Source organism: Microcebus murinus, chromosome 29 (assembly GCF_040939455.1).
Source record: "Microcebus murinus isolate Inina chromosome 29, M.murinus_Inina_mat1.0, whole genome shotgun sequence".
Classification (NCBI taxonomy): Eukaryota; Metazoa; Chordata; class Mammalia; order Primates; family Cheirogaleidae; genus Microcebus; species Microcebus murinus.
This window is the reverse complement of record NC_134132.1, coordinates 16,278,226-16,299,983: the sequence shown is the minus strand read 5'-3', so window position 1 is coordinate 16,299,983 and position 21,758 is coordinate 16,278,226. Positions and strand designations below refer to the sequence as shown.

The following is a 21,758-nucleotide window of genomic DNA, read 5'->3' as shown; positions in this document are numbered from 1 at the left end:
ATTTATGTCACCGGCTGGCTGGATCCAAAGTCATGTGTGCCCCACGTTATTCATGAATAAAAAAATGTCTACCTGTTTCTACCCGGGCTTTGCCCTTTTCTTTCAGCCCACGGGAAGCTCGTGCGTGCCCTCCCTGGGTTGAAAATAGGCGGTGGTGTTCCGTTGGGTTTCCAGGGGTGGGATTGCACTGGGTCCCAAAACGTGCCCCTCCTGTTCATTAGAGGATGCCGTGTTTCCCCGAAAATAAGACCTCCCCAATAAAACAGGCCCCAGCAGGATGTCTGAGCATGTGGGCAAGAGACGCCCTACCCAGAAAATCAGCCCTAGCGATGGGTGTGGCTATGAAAATCAGCCCCAGCGGTGGGCGTGGCTATGAAAATCAGCCCTGGTGATGGGCGTGGCTATGAAAATCAGCCCTAGTGAGGGGTGTGGCTATGAAAATCAGCCCTAGGGAGGGGCGTGGCTATGAAAATAAGTCCTAGTGATGGGTGTGGCTATGAAAATCAGCCCTAGTGGTGGGCGTGGCTATGAAAATCAGCCCTCGTGGTGGGCATGGCTATGGAAATCAGCCCTAGTGGTGGGCGTGGCTATGAAAATCAGCCCTGGTGATGGGCATGGCTATGGAAATCAGCCCTAGTGGTGGGCCTGGCTATGAAAATCAGCCCTCGTGGTGGGCATGGCTATGGAAATCAGCCCTAGTGGTGGGCGTGGCTATGGAAATCAGCCCTAGTGACGGGCGTGGCTGCACAGCGCATCTGCACAACAACCCACGCGAGTCGTGGCCGAGCGGGAAAGAACACGAGCAGCCCTTCTCATCTGGCCCATCGTGACAGCTACTGTCCCAGAGGTGACCAGAAAGGTGTGGGCACCCCCACCAACAAGGTTGGCTCCCCCTGCCAGGTCCCCGCCATCCTGTGCGTGCTGCAAGCTGAGGCTTTGAGGGGAAAATAACACATCCCCTGGAAATAAGCCGTAGGGTGTCTTCTGGAGGAAACATAAATATAGGACCCTCTCTTATTTTGGGGGGAAACACGGTACTTATTGGTGGGATGTGTGTGTGTGTGCAGGTGTAACTTAGAAGCTTGATATAATGCACTCGATCCTTTTTGCAATGAGTTTTTCTATATACCTTTGTTTTGGATCAGGACCTATTGCTAGTTTCTATAGGCATTTGAGTTTTTGATCAATGCACACCCATCGATTGTTTTTTTTGTTTTGTTTTGTTTTGTTTTGAGACAGAGTCTCACTCTGTTGCCCAGGCTAGAGTGAGTCCCGTGGCGTCAGCCTCGCTCACAGCAACCTCCAACTCCTGGGCTCAAGCGATCCTCCTGCCTCAGCCTCCCGAGTAGCTGGGACTACAGGCATGCGCCACCATGCCCGGCTGATTTTTTTCTATGTATATTTAGTTGGCCAATTAATTTCTTTCTATTTTATTTTAGTAGAGATGGGGTCTCGCTCTTGCTCAGGCTGGTCTCGAACTCCTGACCTCGAGCGATCCTCCCGCCTCGGCCTCCCAGAGTGCCGGGATGACAGGCGTGAGCCACCGCGCCCGGCCCTTTGATGGTCTTTTAAGAGCATCAAGAATACTACAGAAGCTAAGCCTACATTTCTTTGGTATTTACTTTAAATTGCTCTGGTATCCAATATCATGTCTTTGCTGCGTGGGCAATATAAATTAAACCTCCGCCTCTAAATGACAAAACAACTTTCTGTGGATCGTAACGTGAATACTATGAAGAGCTCTCAGGGAAGAGGAGGAGGTCATGGTCTATATGCAGACTGAAAAAAAACGTCATTCGTAAAGTTCAAAGGCAGATGGGATTTTACTGCCCTCAAAGATACGAACCAGCCCTGTGTTTATGCTTTTCTCCGATTATGCAGACTCGCAAAGGAGCAGAATTTAAGGAGTGCTGTTTTCTTACCAAAAGAGACTGAATCGAAAACCTCTGCACGCTTTTTAATCAGGAAAATAGGTTAAAATAAAGCCGTCTCTGTGTACGTTGAACGACGTGGCTTTCCCGTTTTGTAGAGAGAAGTAGCTTTTGTTTCATTTTTCTGGACACGGTGTCTGTCAAGATCTCTCTCTCTCTCTCTCTCTCTCTCTGCGTGTGAATGAATAAGCCTTATCCATCACCCATTCGAGTTGCATAAGGTTGCACAAACAATTAAGTGGGAAATGACTCCTAACTTATGTGCCTGGTCTTCCTAGATAGAAAGTTTTGAAGGCATCTATATATATTTCATAACAATGTCTGTTCTTTATGGATTTGATCCATAAATATTTATCTATCTGAAAACTTTGATACTTGGAATGTTTTCCTGAAAGCATTTGGTGCTCCAAGAAAAAACATTTGGTGCTAAGAGTTCCAGCCTTTCCCCAAGTTAATTCTATTTTAAAAATTTATATCTCCTTCCCAATGAGATGCAGAGTAAAACGCGAGACCCTCCGCGGACGAGATTGTAGCATCTGTTATCTGTGGTTAATTACTATTTTGGCAAAAATATAGAAGGTTCAGACCCCCTCTATGTCAGATTGGTGGATAATGAAGTGATTTGCTTAGTTTTTTTTTTTTTTTTTGCCTCCTTGAACTTTATTCTAACCCACTTAAATCATCCATTCTCCAATATTTGATTTTATAATAGATCCTCACTGAATGTAAGATCCGGGCGTCTCTGTGAACTTAACGTTATTATCCAAATGTTGACTGCTTAGACGTGGATTTCTTCGTTTATTTTAAAATCGTAAACAACGTCTAGATTATGGCCAAGATAACAAGGTTATGCAGAAACATTTTTTATTGATCAGCCTATGAGTATTATTTTTGGAATTTAAGGCAAACTATAATTAGGGTGATGTTTATAAATGTAAATCATTGTAGCTTCCTTCTGTATGCATATATTGTATTTTGGTTAACTTTTACTAGATTTTTGTACAGGATATCACAGTACTTTAGAAAATGTATTAGATTTTTTTACTACTGGAAAATTTTGGTAAGTATATGCACACAGGAAAACATGCATACGTTATTTTAATATGAAAGGAAATGCAATATAGAATGTAGAATAACCCTGTTTATTTATTTCTAGATGTAAACAATGTCTAGATTATGGCCAACAAGGTTATGCAGAAACATTTTTTATTGATCAGCCTATAAGTATTATTTTTGGAATTTAAGGCAAAATATAATTAGGGTGATGTTTATAAATGTAAATCATTGTAGCTTCCTTCTGTATGCATATATTGTATTTTGGTTAACTTTTACTAGATTTTTGTACAGGATATCACAATACTTTAGAAAATGTATTAGAGTTTTGTGTTTTTTTTACTACTGGAAAATTTTGGTAAGTATATGCGCACAGGAAAACATACATACGTTATTTTAATATGAAAGGAAATGCAATATAGAATGTAGAATAACCCTGTTATTTATTTCTAGATGTAAACAATGTCTAGATTATGGCCAACAAGGTTATGCAGAAACATTTTTTTTTTTTTTTTTTTTTTTTTCAGCCAAAAACCATGTGTCATGCAGAAACATTTTTTATTGATCAGCCTATGAGTATTATTTTTGGAATTTAAGGCAAACTATAATTAGAGTGATGTTTATAAATGTAAATCATTGTAGCTTCCTTCTGTATGCATATATTGTATTTTGGTTAACTTTTACTAGATTTTTGTACAGGATATCACAGTACTTTAGAAAATGTATTAGAGTTTTGTTTTTTTTTTTACTACTGGAAAATTTTGGTAAGTATATGCGCACAGGAAAACATGCATACGTTATTTTAATATGAAAGGAAATGCAATATAGAACGTAGAATAACTCTGTTATTTACTTCGGTTATATGCTTAAGGAAACAAATGGGCAGGTAAGTCCAGAGAGTGTTGTCTATTAGTAGAAAATGAAGTCAGTGCAGCTGCATGTTCTAGTCTCAGAGTTGGATAAATATTGTGCTTAGTGAAATTTTACGGCCTATTTCTGAGAACGCTTTGATTTTAGTACATTTCTACGCTTACTAGAATAGAATTCAGTCAATTGGGTAAAAAAGAAAGACTTTTTATTGACGATCTATAATGTAGCAGGCCATGTGCTATTTTATTAATGTACTTTATTTCTGTGCTTTACTGCCAGAAGAAAAGGCTTTATAAGAAAGTGCAACATGTAAATTTATGTGAAAATGTACTTGTTCACATTGCTTCATAATAACTATATTATGGTAAATTGCATGTGTGTGTGAGAGAGAGAGAGAAAGAAATTGATTCAGTGTCTTATGCTTCATAGAGTCTGAGTTTAGCAGTTGGGTGATGGAATTCCTAAAATGCAGACCAGGCCACCAGTGAGCTACCGTGTTTCCCCGAAAATAAGCCCTACTCATAAAACAAGCCCTAGCAGGATGTCTAAGCATGTGTGCAACAGAAGCCCTACCCCGAAAATCAGCCCTAGTGATGGGCGTGGCTATGAAAATCAGCCCTAGTGGTGGGCGTGGCTATGAAAATCAGCCCTAGTGATGGGCGTGGCTGTGAAAATCAGCCCTGGTGGTGGGCGTGGCTATGAAAATCAGCCCTAGTGGTGGGCATGGCTATGAAAATCAGCCCTAGTGATGGGCGTGGCTATGAAAATCTGCCCTGGTGGTGGGTGTGGCTATGAAAATCAGCCCTAGTGGTGGGCGTGGCTATGAAAATCAGCCCTAGTGGTGGGCGTGGCTATGAAAATCAGCCCTAGTGATGGGCGTGGCTGCGCAGCGCATCTGCACAACCCAAGCGTGTGGTCGTGGAGCGGGAAAGAACACGAGCAGCCCTTCTCATCTGCCCCGTGAGAGCTCTAGTGCTCGACAGGAGAGATCGGGGCCGGTGGCTCTAAAGGAAACAGAGTCGCAAGACATTCAGGATGGGATTCGGGGTCTGGAGAGTGAGGATGATGTTCCAGAAGAAGACGACTTCACTCTATTTGAATCGATGTAGATGGTTGTACCGTACTTAAAAAAAAATAACACATCCCCTGAAAATAAGCCCTAGGGTGTCTTCTTGGGGAAAAATAAATAGAAGACCCCGTCTTATTTGGGGGGAAACACGGTAGCTGACATGGAGAAGATCAGTTTCCCAACCCTACACGGCGGAGTATGGACTGAGCGCATCTAAAATCCGTTCCAGCTCTGACAGCATTTCTAGTAATATGGATGTGTTGGAGGTTTTAGTATTTATGTGTCTCATATTTTCAAATACTGTATTTTTTTTTGTTTGTTTGTAGAGCGAGGTCATATTCACTCTGTAAGCTGCCAATTAGTTACAAAAAAGACATTGAGTCATAGTACATAATTTGATAATTAGCCATAATAGAGTAATTTCTTCTTCTTTTTTTATTATTTCAGCATATTATGGGAGTACAAATGTCAAGGTCACGTACATTGCCCTTGTACTTCCTGCCCCCTCGAGTCAGAGCCTCAAGCGTGCCCATCCCCCAGACGGTGCACGTCTCACTCGTCGTGTCTGTCTACACCCGTCCCCTCCTCCCCTCCCACCTGCCCGACACCCGACAGATGTCACTCCTGTGTGTCCACTTAGGTGCTGATCCGTCAACACCAGTTTGCTGGTGAGCGCACGTGGTGCTTGTGTTTCCATTCTTGGGACGCTTCCCTTAGTAGGATGGGCGCCAGCTCCAGCCAGGAACACACGAGAGGTGCTGGGTCACCGTGTTTCTCAGAGCTGAATAGTTAGAGTAATTTATTATCACTAGACTTTGTCTAAGAAGCAATTCACAGTACAGTTGATATCTAATGAAGACTCTCAAAAGATGAGTAAAATATTGGAGAATCTATCCATGGACTTCATTCTAAGTTTACACTCACCGACAGCATCTCAAATGCATATAGAGATATTTACCCTGCCAGCTTTAATGATTGGGATAATTTTTTACATAGCGGAAAGTTAAATCATTAAACTTCTTTTTCCTTAGTCAAAATTGGGAGAGAGAATTGACAAAACTGTACCTGTGTTACCCATGGCAAGTATTCAGGGGAAAATGTATTATCGAGTAACTTGAACACAGCTTTGGATCTGTAGTTTTTTTTTTTTTTTTTTTTTTTTTTTTTGAGACAGAGTCTCACTTTGTTGCCCAGGCTAGAGTGAGTGCCGTGGCATCAGCCTGGCTCACAGCAACCTCAATCTCCGGGGCTCAGCGATCCTACTGCCTCAGCCTCCCGAGTAGCTGGGACTACAGGCATGAGCCACCATGCCCGGCTAATTTTTTGTATATATATTTTTAGTTGGTCAATTAATTTATTTCTATTTTTGGTAGAGACGGGGTTTCGCTCAGGCTGGTTTCGAACTTCTGACCTTGAGCAATCCGCCCGCCTCAGCCTCCCAAAGTGCTAGGATTACAGGCGTGAGCCACCGCGCCCGGCGGATCTGTAGTTTTTTTACGATTGCTGACCTTTCACAAAATCCGCCATTGTCTTAACACATAATAGACACTGTAAGACTGAAAACTCAAAATTTTAAACGGTGGACCCTAAACAACTGTCTCCTAATTCCATAAAGTTGTCCGTATTTTAGGTGAGTCATATTTGAAAGGTTGTAAATGTCAATATAAATTGTAAAAGTTAACAAAATTGTACATTTAAGTAGATTTCAGTTTGACTAGAAGCATTTGGCAAGAAGGCAAGAACGAATGCTCTAGAACGTAGGCTCTTAAAAATATGCATTGCCTTCATGAACTAAGAACACAAGGTGATTTTAAACAATTCAGATGCAAAACAAAGGAACTAAGAGCTTTCAAAGTCATAAATGTTAGAGGAAGACTATTACACCATGTGCCAAATTAGAAGCAAATAGAAACTTCTTAGCATGCTTATATACTCCACCATCTAATTTGTATAAGTAATTGGGGAAAGAAAAACCAATATAAAACAAGATTGACTAGTTCTAGCAGATAAAACCTGTAAGTAAAAATTTTTGCTAATAGAAATTCCGATGTGAAATGAAACAATTATTATCACATTAAAGTTTTCTTTTAAGGTCTTTTTTTTTTTTTAACACTCTCTAATTCTAAAAGTCTCTGTTAATTATAACAAAGACAGACCTGTATCTTCTTTAAATATTAATATCCTTAATATATTAATATTAAATATTAATACAATATTAATATCGTGTGAGGCTGGCACGTGGGAAGAAAAATTATATTTTAAGCAATATGTTCAAGTGTAAAAAAAATCTTCAACAAACTCTTAATGTTTTTTTAAAAAAATGGGGCAAAATTTCAGGATTTTATAATTAACATCTTGAAATTCTTCCTCATGAGCTAGATATTTCAGAAAGTTTGAAAGGATTTTAGAGGATATCGAAGAATAAGTTCTGACTTGGAGTATTCATCGTACTTCTTCTAATTTTAAGGGATAGTGATATCATTAGAATAACACAGTACTTTAAAAAAATAAAATTTCAGTGACATTATCAGTTGTTCAATGTTTCTGACTTCCTGTCAATGTCCAGAAAGCACTAAAGTGATGTATTTATACGATTAAGTCAGTGGTTGTAAAAATTCTAATTCAAAATGATAGAGAAAGGCCAATTCATAATGGATTTCAAAATTGTAACATTTGTTGACCTGGTAGAGTAAAAATAGTGTGCTTCTCCTATTTCTTTAAAATCAAATTTAAAAAGTGGGTATCACTTTACTTTAAAAAAAAATAGTTCTCAGGGCCGGGCACGATGGCTCACACCTGTAATCCTAGCACTCTGGGAGGCCGAGGCGGGAGGACCGTTTGAGCTCAGGAGTTCGAGACCAGCCTGAGCAAGAGCGAGACCCCGTCTCTACTAAAAATAGAAAGAAATTAATTGGCCATCTAAAAATATGTAGAAAAAATGAGCCGGGCGTGGTGGCTCATGCCTGTAGTCCCAGCTACTCGGGAGGAGGCTGAGGCAGGAGGATCGCTTGAGCCCAGGAGTCTGAGGTTGCTGTGAGCGAGGCTGATGCCATGGCACTCTAGCCTGGGTAACAAAGTGAGACTCTGTCTCAAAAAATAAATAAATAGTTCTCTTAATTCTTAAAAAAACTCAGTCTGAGGAATCTCAAACCATGGTTGTTACTGTGTGTATTCATCATTTCTGACTTTGCAAAAACATTCATGACATCAGGTGTGTTGAGAGATCGGCTTGGATTAGTTTCATTCTGCTGCCGTAACAAATCGCCTCCCACCAGAGCCTGTTTTGCCGTGGAGACAAACAACCCTCATTCTGGGGACTAAGACATAAACATCTTGGGGGACCATTGTTCAGCCTAACACAAAGCTTATAATAATTTTCCTTCCATAACATATATATATTTTTTTATCATTTGACACCATAAGAAAATACAGAAGATGAGGTCAACTTTCTGTATTTGCTCCTTGCCTGCCCAAGTTCTTATCACATCAGTGAGTTGGATTTATTGTTTACGGACTCCATCCGTCTATCCTGTTGCTTTATGTAATATTTTACTTGAGATTTTTCTCAGAAAAGGAAGAATGCCAGAGAAAAAGAAAAAATAAATCCTATTTTTTTTCTTTCTTTTTTTTTTTTTGAGACAGAGTCTCACTCTGTCGCCCAGGCTAGAGTGAGTGCCGTGGCGTCAGCCTCGCTCACAGCAGCCTCCAACTCCTGGGCTCAAGCGATCCTCCTGCCTCAGCCTCCTCCCGAGTAGCTGGGACTGCAGGCATGCGCCACCACGCCCGGCTCATTTTTTCTATTTTTAATTATTTGGCTAATTTTCCGTCTATTTATAGTAGAGATGGGGTCTCGCTCTTGCGCGGGCTGGTTTCGAACTCCTGAGCTCGAGCGATCCTCCCGCCTCAGCCTCCCAGAGTGCTGGGATGACAGGCATGCGCCACCATGCCTGGGCTAGGGGTTAAATTCTTAAGAGATTTTTCCCGGATGAGAAACCCTGTACAAGGCTGAGAAGCAAATGGTTTTTGTTAACCTCTAGAACCTTGATTTGGCCTCTCCGCGAGTATCTAGAAGTTAACCTGGAGTTAGTCCCCGTAATGCTTTCTGTTGTCATGCTGAAAATCTGTTTAGACAGCATTGAAACCTCACCAGAGACAAAGGACAAAAATAAGTTGATATTCTAATGCTAACAGCAGTAATATATTATCAATACTATATTAATAATAATTATTAATACATTATTTATTCATATATTCATACATATTTATATTATATTATATATTCATACATAATATATATTCATATATATAATATATATTCATATATATAATATATTCATATATTCATATGTTCATCTTCATATATTCATATATAATATATATTCATACATATTTATATTATATTATGTATTCATATTTTATATAAATTAATTATTAATTATTAATATATTGGTAATAATATATTAATAATCAATTTATTATTATATTATTAATACATTACTAATAATATATTAATTATTAATGCATTGACATTCTAATGCTAACACCAGCAATATATAATTAATTATAAATTATCAATAAATTTTAATTTATTATTAATTAATTAATATGTTGTTACCGATATATTACTGATGTTAGCATTAGAATAGATATATATATGTCTTACACAGAAAGTTGTCCCCACCTTTTAACTATTTTTCCCAGAATAAAAAAAAAAAACCTTGTTATTTTTTTGATAGAAAGGAGAGTGATTTTAAAAGCCAATAAAACTAACATCTATCTCAAATACTGTTCAAGCTGCAATCTCTCGAACAAGACATCCATATAATGGATAAACTCTAAAACGGTAGAAATAAAAGGGATCAGATTTGTCCAGGTAGATCTTCATTAAAATGTAGCGTTATATGCTAGGTACCTTGAGTTCTTGGAAACAAATCATGACATTTTATACACGCACCAGGAATAGTTTTCATGTCTCTCGTATTTTTGCGTGTGTGCTTTATATAACTACGCACACGTTTCTAAGTACGTTTAGATTCGTAAATGCCACGAAGGACTTATAATCTGAACTTTTACGTGCTTTGTGATTCCTATAGCTGTCCCTGAGTATTCGTGTGAAGTAATTTGACACCTGTAAATAATGTCTTTAAACGTTAGTTCCTAACATGTTTAAAGAAAACCGGGATTCATTCTCAGGGTTGGTGTGAAAAGGAAAGAAGGAAAGAAAGAAGGAAAGAAAGAAGGAAAGAAAGAAAGAAAGAAAGAAAGAAAGAAAGAAAGAAAGAAAGAAAGAAAGAAAGAAAGAAAGAAAGAAAGAAAGAAAGAAAGAAAGAAAGAAAGAAAGAAAGAAAGAAAGAAAGAAAGAAAGAAAGAAAGAGAAAAGAAAGAAAGAAAGAAAGAAAGAAAGAAAGAAAGAAAGAAAGAAAAGAAAGAAAGAAAGAAAAGAAAGGAAGAAAGAAAGAAAGGAAGAAAGAAAGAAAGAAAAGAAAGGAAGAAAGAAAGAAAGAAAGAAAGAAAGAAAGAAAGAAAGAAAGAAAGAAAGAAAGAAAGAAAGAAAAGAAAGCCAGGCAAATCACCTCATAGCATTAATGACTTGTATTTATGTATCATTTTACAAATTTCTAAAGTGCTTCCGCATGTATTCTTTATTGTGTTTATTGAGTAAATACATACTAGACACATATATGATGTATTCAGTGCTGATTTGGCCCAAACCTAGGCCAATCTAGTGTGAGCTTGTGTTATAAGGCCATACAGTAGAAGGTAGAAGAACCTCGTGATATTCAGTAAGAAAAAAGTCTTACAGCATGAATCTTGAGTGGCCCATTTAAAAATAAACCCTGATCACATAAAACGAGATTTAATGCTAAATGAGGCCTGTTTTATATGGGCAACCGTAGATAAACTCTCTGCTGCTGAGAGTATCTCATTTTGCTGCCAGGCAATTTTCCGTGTGTATTAACAGCCTTCCCGGGGAATCAGAATGCTTTTAAATCATCCCATTTGTTGCAAAACATTACTTTGGTCTAAAACACAGATAAGTTAAGCCACATAAAAATGTAATATCCCCTAAGGGTAAACAAAACAAAACACCGTAAAAATGATGAAGTTAAGAGGGTTGGCGCACTTCTTAGCAGAAAGGGAAGGGGGTTTCTGTGGGAAATTGTCTTCAGGGCCAGCTGAAGAATATTATAATAAGAGATCGTTGCTTTAAGATAATTTCAGAGGCAGTTTCAATGGCAGACAAGAAAGGAAGGAAAACCCAAGACAGTGAAAGGATGATTAATTCAGAGTCTTAAGTTTTAATTTCCAAGGATGATATGGTGAGGTGTGATCCTTTCGCAATGGAAAACTAAACAACTAGATTTATGCTTTGCCTCTTTATATCTTGTGATAACGAGCCATGCCCAGGTGTGTATTCTATTTTGACATCGATGTTTGCCCCTTAATTTTAGTGACTGACCTACAGAAAGCAGGTGAAGATTTATTCTGCTTTGGGTGAAGCCCAGGCACTACAACCTGGTAGCCATCTACACACAACCCTTGGATTTTCTGACATTCCCCGGACAGTAGGAATGAGATATCTAGGGTGGAATCCTTGGGTACAGGAGGTTAGTTGTGCCCAGTATCCAGAAATGAAAAGACCCTTGCATAAATGAGTACAGGATGAGAGAGGTCAGGGAGTAGTTCGGTTTTATTGCCGATAGAAAGGAGCCAAAAACTGGCCGGGAAGGTGAGCAAACCATGCGGCGATTTTTACCAGGACTGCAGAGTCAACAGTGAGAGAGAACAAAGCCAGAGAGAAAGGATACAGCCTCGGATTTGAGCGTGCGTCAGCTTCGCTGGTGACCGTTGGCAGGTGCCTAGCTCGTGACAGTCTGCAGTAGGCGATGGGAGAAGGCATTGAGAGGGACCACTGTTCTCAGCAATCTTACCAGCAAGGGAGGACTGACGCTGAATGAGAAGATGCAACTGTCATAAGTTCTGTAGAGGGGAAATTTAAAATGAGAGCATGTTCATAGGAAGGGCTTAACGTAGGGTCTTTGGAAAAATGTTTGCTGAAACTTGGAGGATGTGTAAATGTTTTCTCCTCTTCCCTCCCTCCCTCCCTCCCTCCTTCCTTCCTTCCCTGCTTCCTTCTCCTTTCCTTCCTCCACCAGTCCCACTATGGAGCAACACACCTAGCAGAGTGTCTGGCATGTAATGGGCTCTCAATAAATATGCTAATGAGTTAAAAATAATTATTCACGGGAGGGGGAGGAGGAAAAGGGGTGTATGCTTCCATAACGTGTGTGATCCACACCACCGGGGGATTGGACACATCGGGGGGAAGGAAAGGGGCAGGGGCAATATTTGTAACCCTAACAATATTTGTACCTCCATAATATGATGAAATAATAAAAAACAAACAAACAAACAAAAATAATTATTCAGACTTCCAGTTCCTCCAAGACTGAGTAGTCCCATTCCTTTCTAGATCATCTCTCCTACAACGGACAATCCTGGGCATAACCCAACAAAGAAAGACGTAGAAATTCTCTTACAGCTGGAAGACAATGGCAGACTGCTTAAGGCACCCTCAGACTTGAGGAAGAACACAGAGGTGAGTCCCCTGGGGTTTCCTTATTGCTCCCCACATATTCCAGACAGGGTGCTGCAGAACCCTCCAACTGAGAACTGTCGAAAGGCACAGACGCTAGCATTTCCCTTGATACAGACCCTATTCTGATCTGTAGAGTGCATAACTAAGTAGATCACGTCACCTTGTGTCCCCATTGAGGCATGAATTCAACCACAGAGATTGTCAGAGTGAATTAAAAAAAAGATTCCCCAACAACGTGCTATCCATAAGAAACTCATTTCAAATAGAGTGGTATTGATTAATTGCAAGTTAAAAAATGGAAAAAGGTATACCATGCAAATATAAATTTAAAAAAAACAAAACAGGAGTGTCTATCTTAATGTCATAAAGTAGTCCTCAGGGCACTACTAGAGAAAACAACTTTTACGCAAAGGAAGACAGGAAGGAAGTAAGAGAGGAAGATAGGAACACAAAACAAGAAACCAAATAACGACATGAAACCAAATGTGACCTGACCTATCAATAATAACATTCAACATGAATAGACTAAATTCTCCAGTCAAGAGACATAGAGTGGCTGAATTGGTTAAAAACAAAACAAAACAAAACAAAAAAAACCCACGACCCTTGGATGGGCGCAGTGGCTCACGCCTGTAATCCTAGCACTCTGGGAGGCCGAGGCGGGTGGATTGCTCGAGGTCAGGAGTTCGAAACCAGCCTGAGCAAGAGCGAGATCCCGTCTCTACTATAAATAGAAAGAAATTAATTGGCCAACTAATATATATAGAAAAAACTAGCCAGGCATGGTGGCGCATGCCTGTAGTCCCAGCTACTCAGGAGGAGGCTGAGGCAGGAGGATCGCTTGAGCCCAGGAGTTTGAGGTTGCTGTGAGTGAGGCTGATGCCACAGCACTCTAGCCTGGACAACAAAGTGAGACTCTGTCTCTAAAAAAAAAAAAAAAGAAAAAAAACATGACCCAACTATATGCTGCCTACAAGAAACTCCAGCTCTAAAGCTACACATAGAATCAAAATAAAAGGGATGGAAAATGATGTCCCATGCAACCAAAAATGAACAAAAGTAGCTATACATATATCAGCTAATATAGATTTCAAGACATTATATAGAAGAGATATTAGATAGTAAAAAGAGACAGAGGACATCATTATATTATAGTAAAGGGGTACATTCAGCAAAATAATTGTAAATATTGTAAATATTGTATAATAATTGTAAATATTAATATACGTGCATCCAACACTGGAACACCCATATATATATAAAGCAAATATTATTAGAACTAAAGAGAGAGATAGAGACCCCAATATAATAATAGCTGGAGACCGCAATACATCCCACTTTCAGCATTGGACAAATCATCAAGACAAATAAAAACATCAACAAAGAAACACCAGACTTACTCTGCAATATAGAACATATAGACATAATAGATATTTACAGAACATTTAATCCAACACCTGCAAAATACACATTCTTCTCAGCACATAGATCATTCTCACGGATAGACTATATGTTACGCCATGAAACAAATCAAAAAAATTTTTAAAAATTAAAATCATATCAAGTATTTTTTCTGACCACAATCGAATAAAACTAGAAATCCATAACAAGAGGAACTTTGAAAACTATACAAGCACATGGAAACGTAACAATATGCTTCTGAATGAACAGTGGGTTAATGAATAAATTAAGAAGAAATATTTAAAAATTCTTCAAGTGAAAATGGAAACACTACATACCAAAATGTTTGGGACACAGTGGAAATGGTACTAAAAGAAAAGTTTATGGCAGTAAGTACCTACATCAAAAAAGTAGAATGATTTTGAATAAACCTAATAATGTATTTTAAAGAACTAGCAAAACAAGAGCAAACCATACCCAAAATTAGTAGAAGAAAAGAGAAAATAGAGCTCATGGCAGAAATAAATAAAATTGAAACCATGACCAAAAAAAAAAAAAAAATTAAAAAACTCAACAGATTGATGAAACAAAAAGTTGGTTTCTGAAAAGATAAACAAAATTTACAAATCTTTAGTCACACTAAGAAAAAAAAAGAGAACAAATAAAATCAGAGATGAAAAAGGAGACATTAAAATTGATACCACAGAAATTCAAAGAATCATTAGCAAGTAGTATTAGCAACTATATGCCAATAAGTTAGAAAACCTAGAAGAAATGGATAAATTTATAGACACTGAATTTTTTTTATTTCAGCATATTATGGGGGTACAAATGTTAAGGTCACGTATATTTCCCTTGTCTCCCCTCCCCCCTCGAGTCAGAGCCTCAAGCGTGCCCATCCCCCAGACGGTGCACGTCTCACTCGTCGTGTCTGTCTACACCCGTCCCCTCCTCTCCTCCCACCTGCCCGACACTCGATAGATGTGTTTTGGTTTTTTTTTTTAACATTTTGGTTGCATTTTATATCTTTGCCTCTCCCTAGCAAGGGTTAGAGGCATGCCCTTCCCCTCCACAATGCTCACCCCATCCCTAAGATGTGGGTCTACACCCCCTCAACCCCCCAAATCCCTGGAGAACACCACCACCCTTTGAGCACCATGGTGTTGATCGGTCAGTACCAATTTGATGGTGAGAGCATGTAGAGCCCATTCTTCCCATCTTGTGTGGCCTCACTTCGGATAACGGGCTGAAAGCTCAATCCAGGACAGTATGAGCGGTGCTAGCTCACTGTCGTTTCTTAGAATTGAGTCATATTCCATGGTGACCATACACCCAATTTTAATCATCCACTCATGGATGGACGGGCACTTGGGTTGTTTCCACGTCCTTGCAATGATGAATTGTGTAGCCATGAACATCCAGGTATGGATGTCTTTATCATAGAAGGTCTCGTGCTCTTTTGGGGTAGATTTGAAACACTGATGATTTTAATGAAATTCACAAGAACTGATCAGCTTTGCAAAATCCTGCAGAAGGTCAAGTAGGGCAAAGGCTAAAAAAAAAAAAAAAAAGTCCATTAGATTTAGTAATAACGTGGTCTCCAGGGACCTGGACAGAAACCGTTTTGGTGATGGGAGCCAGATTCCGACGAGCCAGGAAGTTGTTATTTTACAGAAGTTTGGCCGAAATGGTCAGAAATGAGACATTGCAGGATTTAAAAAAAAAGAAAAACAAAGTTCTTATACTTTTGTTACTGCTTCCTTTTTTGTTGTTGTTTGAATATATTAGTTACATTTATTTTTCCATCTTTTTTTTGTAATCCACAACGTGGGTAACCAGAACATTCCTTTTGTGGTTGCTGTTTTGTGTTTGCTCATTTGTAAAGATGCTTCGTTTTAAAACAAGGTGATAAAGTTATTGATGGACTGAGGGCCAGGGGGGAGAAGGCAGTAGAGAGGGAAGGCCCCCAAAGGAGAAAGACAAGATTCAGAGAATAGAGAGACGCCTTGTCATGACCAGAGATAAGCTTTGTCTTGTCTTTCCTTTCTTTTTTTTTCTTTTCTTTTCTTTTCTTTTCTTTTCTTTTCTTTTCTTTTCTTTTCTTTTCTTTTCTTTTCTTTTCCTTTCCTTTCCCTTTTCCTTTTTCCTTTCCTTTCCTTTTCCTTTTCCTTTTCCTTTTCCCTTTCCTTTCCTTTCCTTTTCTTTTTTCCATGTTTAAGTTGTCTTTTTATTATCGAGTTGTAAGAGTTCTTCATACAAGTCCCGAAAGATACAAGTCCCTTACCGCATTTGTGATTTGTGGATGGTGGGGAACACAGGTGAGACAATATAGGTGGCAATATAGGTCCCTGTCCTGTCAGGAAGTTGAGGAAATCTCCGTGGAGAAAGGACGTCATTTTTACTGAGACAGTGAAGGATGAAAATAGGCGGGACTCTTGATGAGTGCAGTAAAATGTCAGGTGCCTGCTTCGGGAATCAGAGACGTACCTGACACAGGTAAAATCATTCCCAGGGGCTGGGGCAGCTCCCTGGGTTACGCAGGCTGATGTCTCCCTCAGGAGATGGTGAAGTTAGTGTGGGGTACAGGTGTTCATTGAGAATCAATACGTACGGAGAAGAGGAAATCATCTATTGATTTCTTATTTTTTTTCTTTTGAGACACAATCTCATTCTATTGCCCGGGCTAGAGTGAGTGCCGTGGCGTCAGCCTCGCTCACAGCAACCTCCAACTCCTGGCCTCAAGCGATCCTCCTGCCTCAGCCTCCTCCCGAGTAGCTGGGACTACAGGCATGCACCACCACACCTGGCTAACTTTTTCTACATATTTTTAGTTTACCAATTAATTTCTTTCCATTTTTAGTGGAGACAGGAGTCTCGCTCTTGCTCAGGCTGGTCTCGAACTCCTGACCTCGAGCGATCCTCCCGCCTCGGCCTCCCAGAGTGCTAGGATGACAGGCGTGAGCCACCGTGCCCGACCTACTTAATGATTTAAAAAAAAAAAAAACCATAAGGGACTCTTTCCTAATGACATGAAGCCAATTATTGCATTAACTTCCGACCTGATAGGTAACTTTAATTTCAACTTTCTGGGAGCCAAATCTCATGAACTGGTGACCAAGTGAAGTTGTCACCAATTTGTCACCGCTGTTGTTTGCCTGACCACACACACACACACACACACACACACACACACAAACACCCTTTCTGTGTGATATAAACACCCGCAACCTCCTTTATAGGCTGAGACTGAGAGCCCCTGTCTTCCCTCTTTATCTGGTGAATTCTTCAAGGGCAAAGACTGTGTTCCTATATGCTCTTCCAGCTCTGCCTGGCATAGTGTGAGCACTCAATAAATAAAAATTAATTCAGCCCCTTAATAAATAGTCATCCACGGACTCAATGAATCATAATTCATGGCTAAAACTTGGCATGAAACATGGCTAAAACATGGCAGAAACTTGGGGAGGGGGGAAAAAAAGTTTCTAAATGAGATATATCTGATTGTACCTAATTAAAGGCAATTTTGGTGGGAAACTTACTTAGACCTCGAGCTCTGTGAATTTGATGTAGTTACCTAACGCCGTAGATTTTAGGGCGCTCGTTCTTTTAGTTCATGTTGTCACCAGTGACTCAGTTGTGTTTGCATATGTATCTATACAAATTATATCGTGCATGTTTGGGTACATATATGGATATATGCATACAGCTAATGTGTGTATATGTGTGTGTGTGTGTGTGTGTGTGTGCATAAAAACACATACCGTGTTTCCCCCCAAAATAAGACAGGGTCTTACATTTATTTTTCCTCAAGAAGACACCCTAGGGCTGATTTTCAGGGAATGTGTTATTTTTTTTGAAGTACGGTACAACCATCTGCATTGATTCAAATAGAGTGAAGTCGTCTTCTTCTGGAACATCATCCTCACTCTCCAGACCCCGAATCGATCCTGGATGTCTTGCGACTCTGTTTCCTTTAGAGCCACCGGCCCCGATCTCTCCTGTCGAGCACTAGAGCTCTCACGGGGCGGATGAGAAGGGCTGCTCGTGTTCTTTCCCGCTCCGCGACGACACGCATGGGTTGTGCAGATGCGCTGCGCAGCCACGCCCATCACTAGGGCTGATTTTCATAGCCACGCCCATCACTAGGGCTGATTTTCATAGCCACGCCCACCACTAGGGCTGATTTTCATAGCCACGCCCATCACCAGGGCTGATTTTCATAGCCACGCCCACCACCAGGGCTGATTTTCATAGTCACGCCCGTCACCAGGGCTGATTTTCATAGTCACGCCCATCACCAGGGCTGATTTTCATAGCCACGCCCACCACCAGGGCTGATTTTCATAGTCACGCTCATCACCAGGGCTGATTTTTATAGCCACGCCCATCACTAGGGCTGATTTTCATAGCCACGCTCACCACTAGGGCTGATTTTCATAGCCACGCCCATCACCAGGGCTGATTTTCATAGTCACGCCCACCACTAGGCTGATTTTCATAGTCACGCCCGTCACCAGGGCTGATTTTCATAGCCACACCCACCATTAGAGCTGATTTTCATAGCCACACCCACCACTAGAGCTGATTTTCATAGCCACACCCACCACTAGAGCTGATTTTCTTAGCCATGCCCATCACTAGGGCTGATTTTCATAGCCACACCCACCACTAGGCTGATTTTCATTGTCACGCCCGTCACTAGGGCTGATTTTCATAGCCACGCCCATCACCAGGGCTGATTTTCATAGCCACACCCATCACCAGGGCTGATTTTCATAGCCACGCCCACCACCAGGGCTGATTTTCATAGCCACACCCATCACCAGGGCTGATTTTCATAGCCACGCCCACCACCAGGGCTGATTTTCATGGCCACGCCCGTCACCAAGGCTGATTTTCATGGCCACGCCCATCACCAGGGCTGATTTTCATAACCACACCCATCACTAGGGCTGATTTTCGGGGTAGGGCTTCTATTGCACACATGCTTAGACATCCTGCTGGGGCTTATATCATGGGTAGGGCTTATTTTCGGGGAAACACGGTAGCTCACTTTGGACAAATTGTTTACCTTTCTTTCACCATCTCTAAAATGGGGATAATCACACTGAATACCCTCTGGGTACCAACCTCAGAAAGGTGTCGGGAAGATCCTTTAAGTTTACATACACCCAGCTGTCAGGCATAGGACCGACCTATAGTACATACACCACACACATCAACTAAAACCATTACCATCACATTGACGTCTAGCTCATTTCATAAACTAATCTGTAATGATGTGTTAGAAGCTCAGTGAATTACTTTCTTGCTTTAATCAGGATATTCGATGCTTTCCTCTTAAAGGAGATTCACAGAGTGAACTTCCAGGAAACCTGTGTCAGAAATACAATTATACAAGGATCTTCTTTGTGCTATTCAAATTGTAGCGTTCCAGATGACCGGTGGTAAATAAGTATATTCATCCGGTCCTTACAATTATACAAGGATCTTCTTTGTGCTATTCAAACTGTAGCATTCCAGATGACAGGTGGTAAGTATATTCCTCCGGTCCTTTGCTTCCAAATACCTAGCTTTTCCATCTAACAGATAAAACAACGACCAAGGTGGATTTTGCATGCTTTACTTTCAGGTTGCACAGACTCATTTTTGACTCATTTTGAACTTTTGGAACTATATCTGGTAAAAGAAAAAAAAAAAAAGAAAAAAAAGCGGGACATTGAAAATCACGTGAAATGTTGTGAATCAACCTGGATTGATACTGGCCACGACTGTAAGCTAAACTTTCAGTGCGTGCTTTTTTTCCACCTGGATCTTTTACCTGGTCGTCACTTATTTCTCACCCAGTTACTTACTTCTCCTCCGTGATGTCAATGGAAACTGAGCGCTGTTCATTGCATTCAGGATTCAGCGTGCGTCTCTCTGAGACACGAGTGAGGGCCAACCCTTCCAGAGAAGTTGGCTCCTTGGAGCAACTGAAAAAAGAGCGAGCACCGCGCTCAGAGAGCCGTGTAATTCAGACGGTGCTTTTATGGATGAGGACAATTTTGCTAAAGCGTGAACGCTTTTTGAAAAAAGAAAAAAGAGGGTAACGTAAGAAATGGGTGTAATAAAAGGAATGAGCCTGTTAGATGACAATGGCGCTATAATAAGTACTTGAGGCCATGCTTATGAGTTATTTTGTTATTTTAGCCTAATGGCCCGGAAGGTCCTCTTTTAAATCATCTAAGGTGGATATATATTATGCAGGGAATAACAGTGCAGACGGTTGTTTCCGCTTGACTTTAAAACAAACTTCAAAGTCAGAGAACTTTCCGTACTACGTTGCATTGTTAAAATTCTACGAATTTTGAAAGACCATTTTTTTTTTGTATGCACGATATTCCCCCCCCCCAAAAAAAAAACATATTAAAGAATCCTCTTTACTCAGACTATAAAAACATGGAGAAATAAATACCTTCATTCAATCAACCAGGGGGAACGGGTTGATGCGTTCTGTCACGTATCAACGACTCAACCCTGGCTCCTTCTAAAACCCACCTTTGTTTCTGATGCCCCGAGCACGACGTGGGAGATTTAAAGACGGCATTTCAAAGAGATGGGGGATCGCCCATACTTTACCTGCTCATTAAATGCCAGGCTAGTTTTTTTTTTTTTTTTTTTTTTTTTTTACCCGATGATGCACCTGCCGGTGAGAGCAACAAGCAGAGGCAACACCGAGGCCGTGTTTTTATTTCGATCATTGCTCCCTGGGTGGATGACAAGGTTGTGGGTCTTCTCCGACAATTTATACTGACCCGGGCTTCATAAATCTGGTACAGTAGAATGAGTCGCCGGGCTGGGCGTTGTGATCCTGTGTTTCTTTCTGCTAGCAGCATTAATCACCGGCCCCAGAGGAAGTAGCAGTTCAGGCGTGTTCCGAGTCATGCTCTTCTTGTTGGAAAGGGCATGCTTAGCACAGAGCTTTTGCGTGTTTTCTCTTTCCTCCTAGTGGTTTCTAAGCTCCGATCATCCCTGCAAGCATTCAAACTCTAACCTATTCCGTGCTTCTTGTTAGCGTCAAAATCAACAACAACAACAAAAATACAGAAAAGAACGCTATGTCTCGTGAGAAAAATACTCTTATTTGTAAGCCACAGTTTCTAGAGGTGGAGATAAAATGGAAAGGGTATCAGGTGCATTTGCATCTAAAAAAAAAAGTTAATCTCTCTCTGTCTAGATTCACTTAAAGTTGGAGATGTGTTTGAGATACAGTGGTTTTTATTTCTGGCTTTGGGACAGGGGCCTTTTACTCGTTTTTTTTTTTTTTTTTTTTTTTTTACGTGAGTCGTTTTTATTTGTTTTGTTTTGTTTTTCCTTAAGGAAATACTAAAGTTAGCTGGAAGCCAGGCAGCACAGCTGTCTCTGAAGGAGCGATCCAAGGCAAGGATGTTAACAAGTTGGGCAGGTCATGCCTCTGACCGCCAACACTTTTATGTAGAAAAAAAAAAAAAAAAAGGAGGGCTGTGACTAATATACAGGAAATTATGTTATGTGGCACTGTATCCCATTAGGGAATAAAACAGAACTGAAAATTGGGCTAGTAAAAATGAGAGGAAATAAATGCAACTGTCTCCGCTAGCACACATTGTAGTTATACCGTTTCTTCTCATTGTTTTCGTGCATAAACAGAAGCACAGCTAAAATGCTTTTTGCTAAAAGAATTGTTAAATGTTTACATGCCCTTTGCTAAACTGATTTTTCATTCACCCTCCTGTAACATGTATTGCTTAACTCTTCGGGAAGATTTGATTTGGTTTATGCGTTAAGTAATTTGTAATCAGGCGGTTGTTTT

General features: G+C 40.3%; 1 protein-coding gene across 1 annotated transcript in view; it reads left to right on the top strand.

The window, feature by feature from the left end:
- Positions 1-81, top strand: part of ANTXR2 (ANTXR cell adhesion molecule 2) — a 136,213-nt gene extending 136,132 nt beyond the window's left edge. Inside the window, exon 17 of the mRNA XM_075998700.1 lies at positions 1-81. This exon is cut by the window's left edge and continues 2,194 nt beyond it. The gene's annotated coding sequence lies outside the window, so the exon portion shown is untranslated.
- Positions 82-21,758: the final 21,677 nt, after the last annotated feature.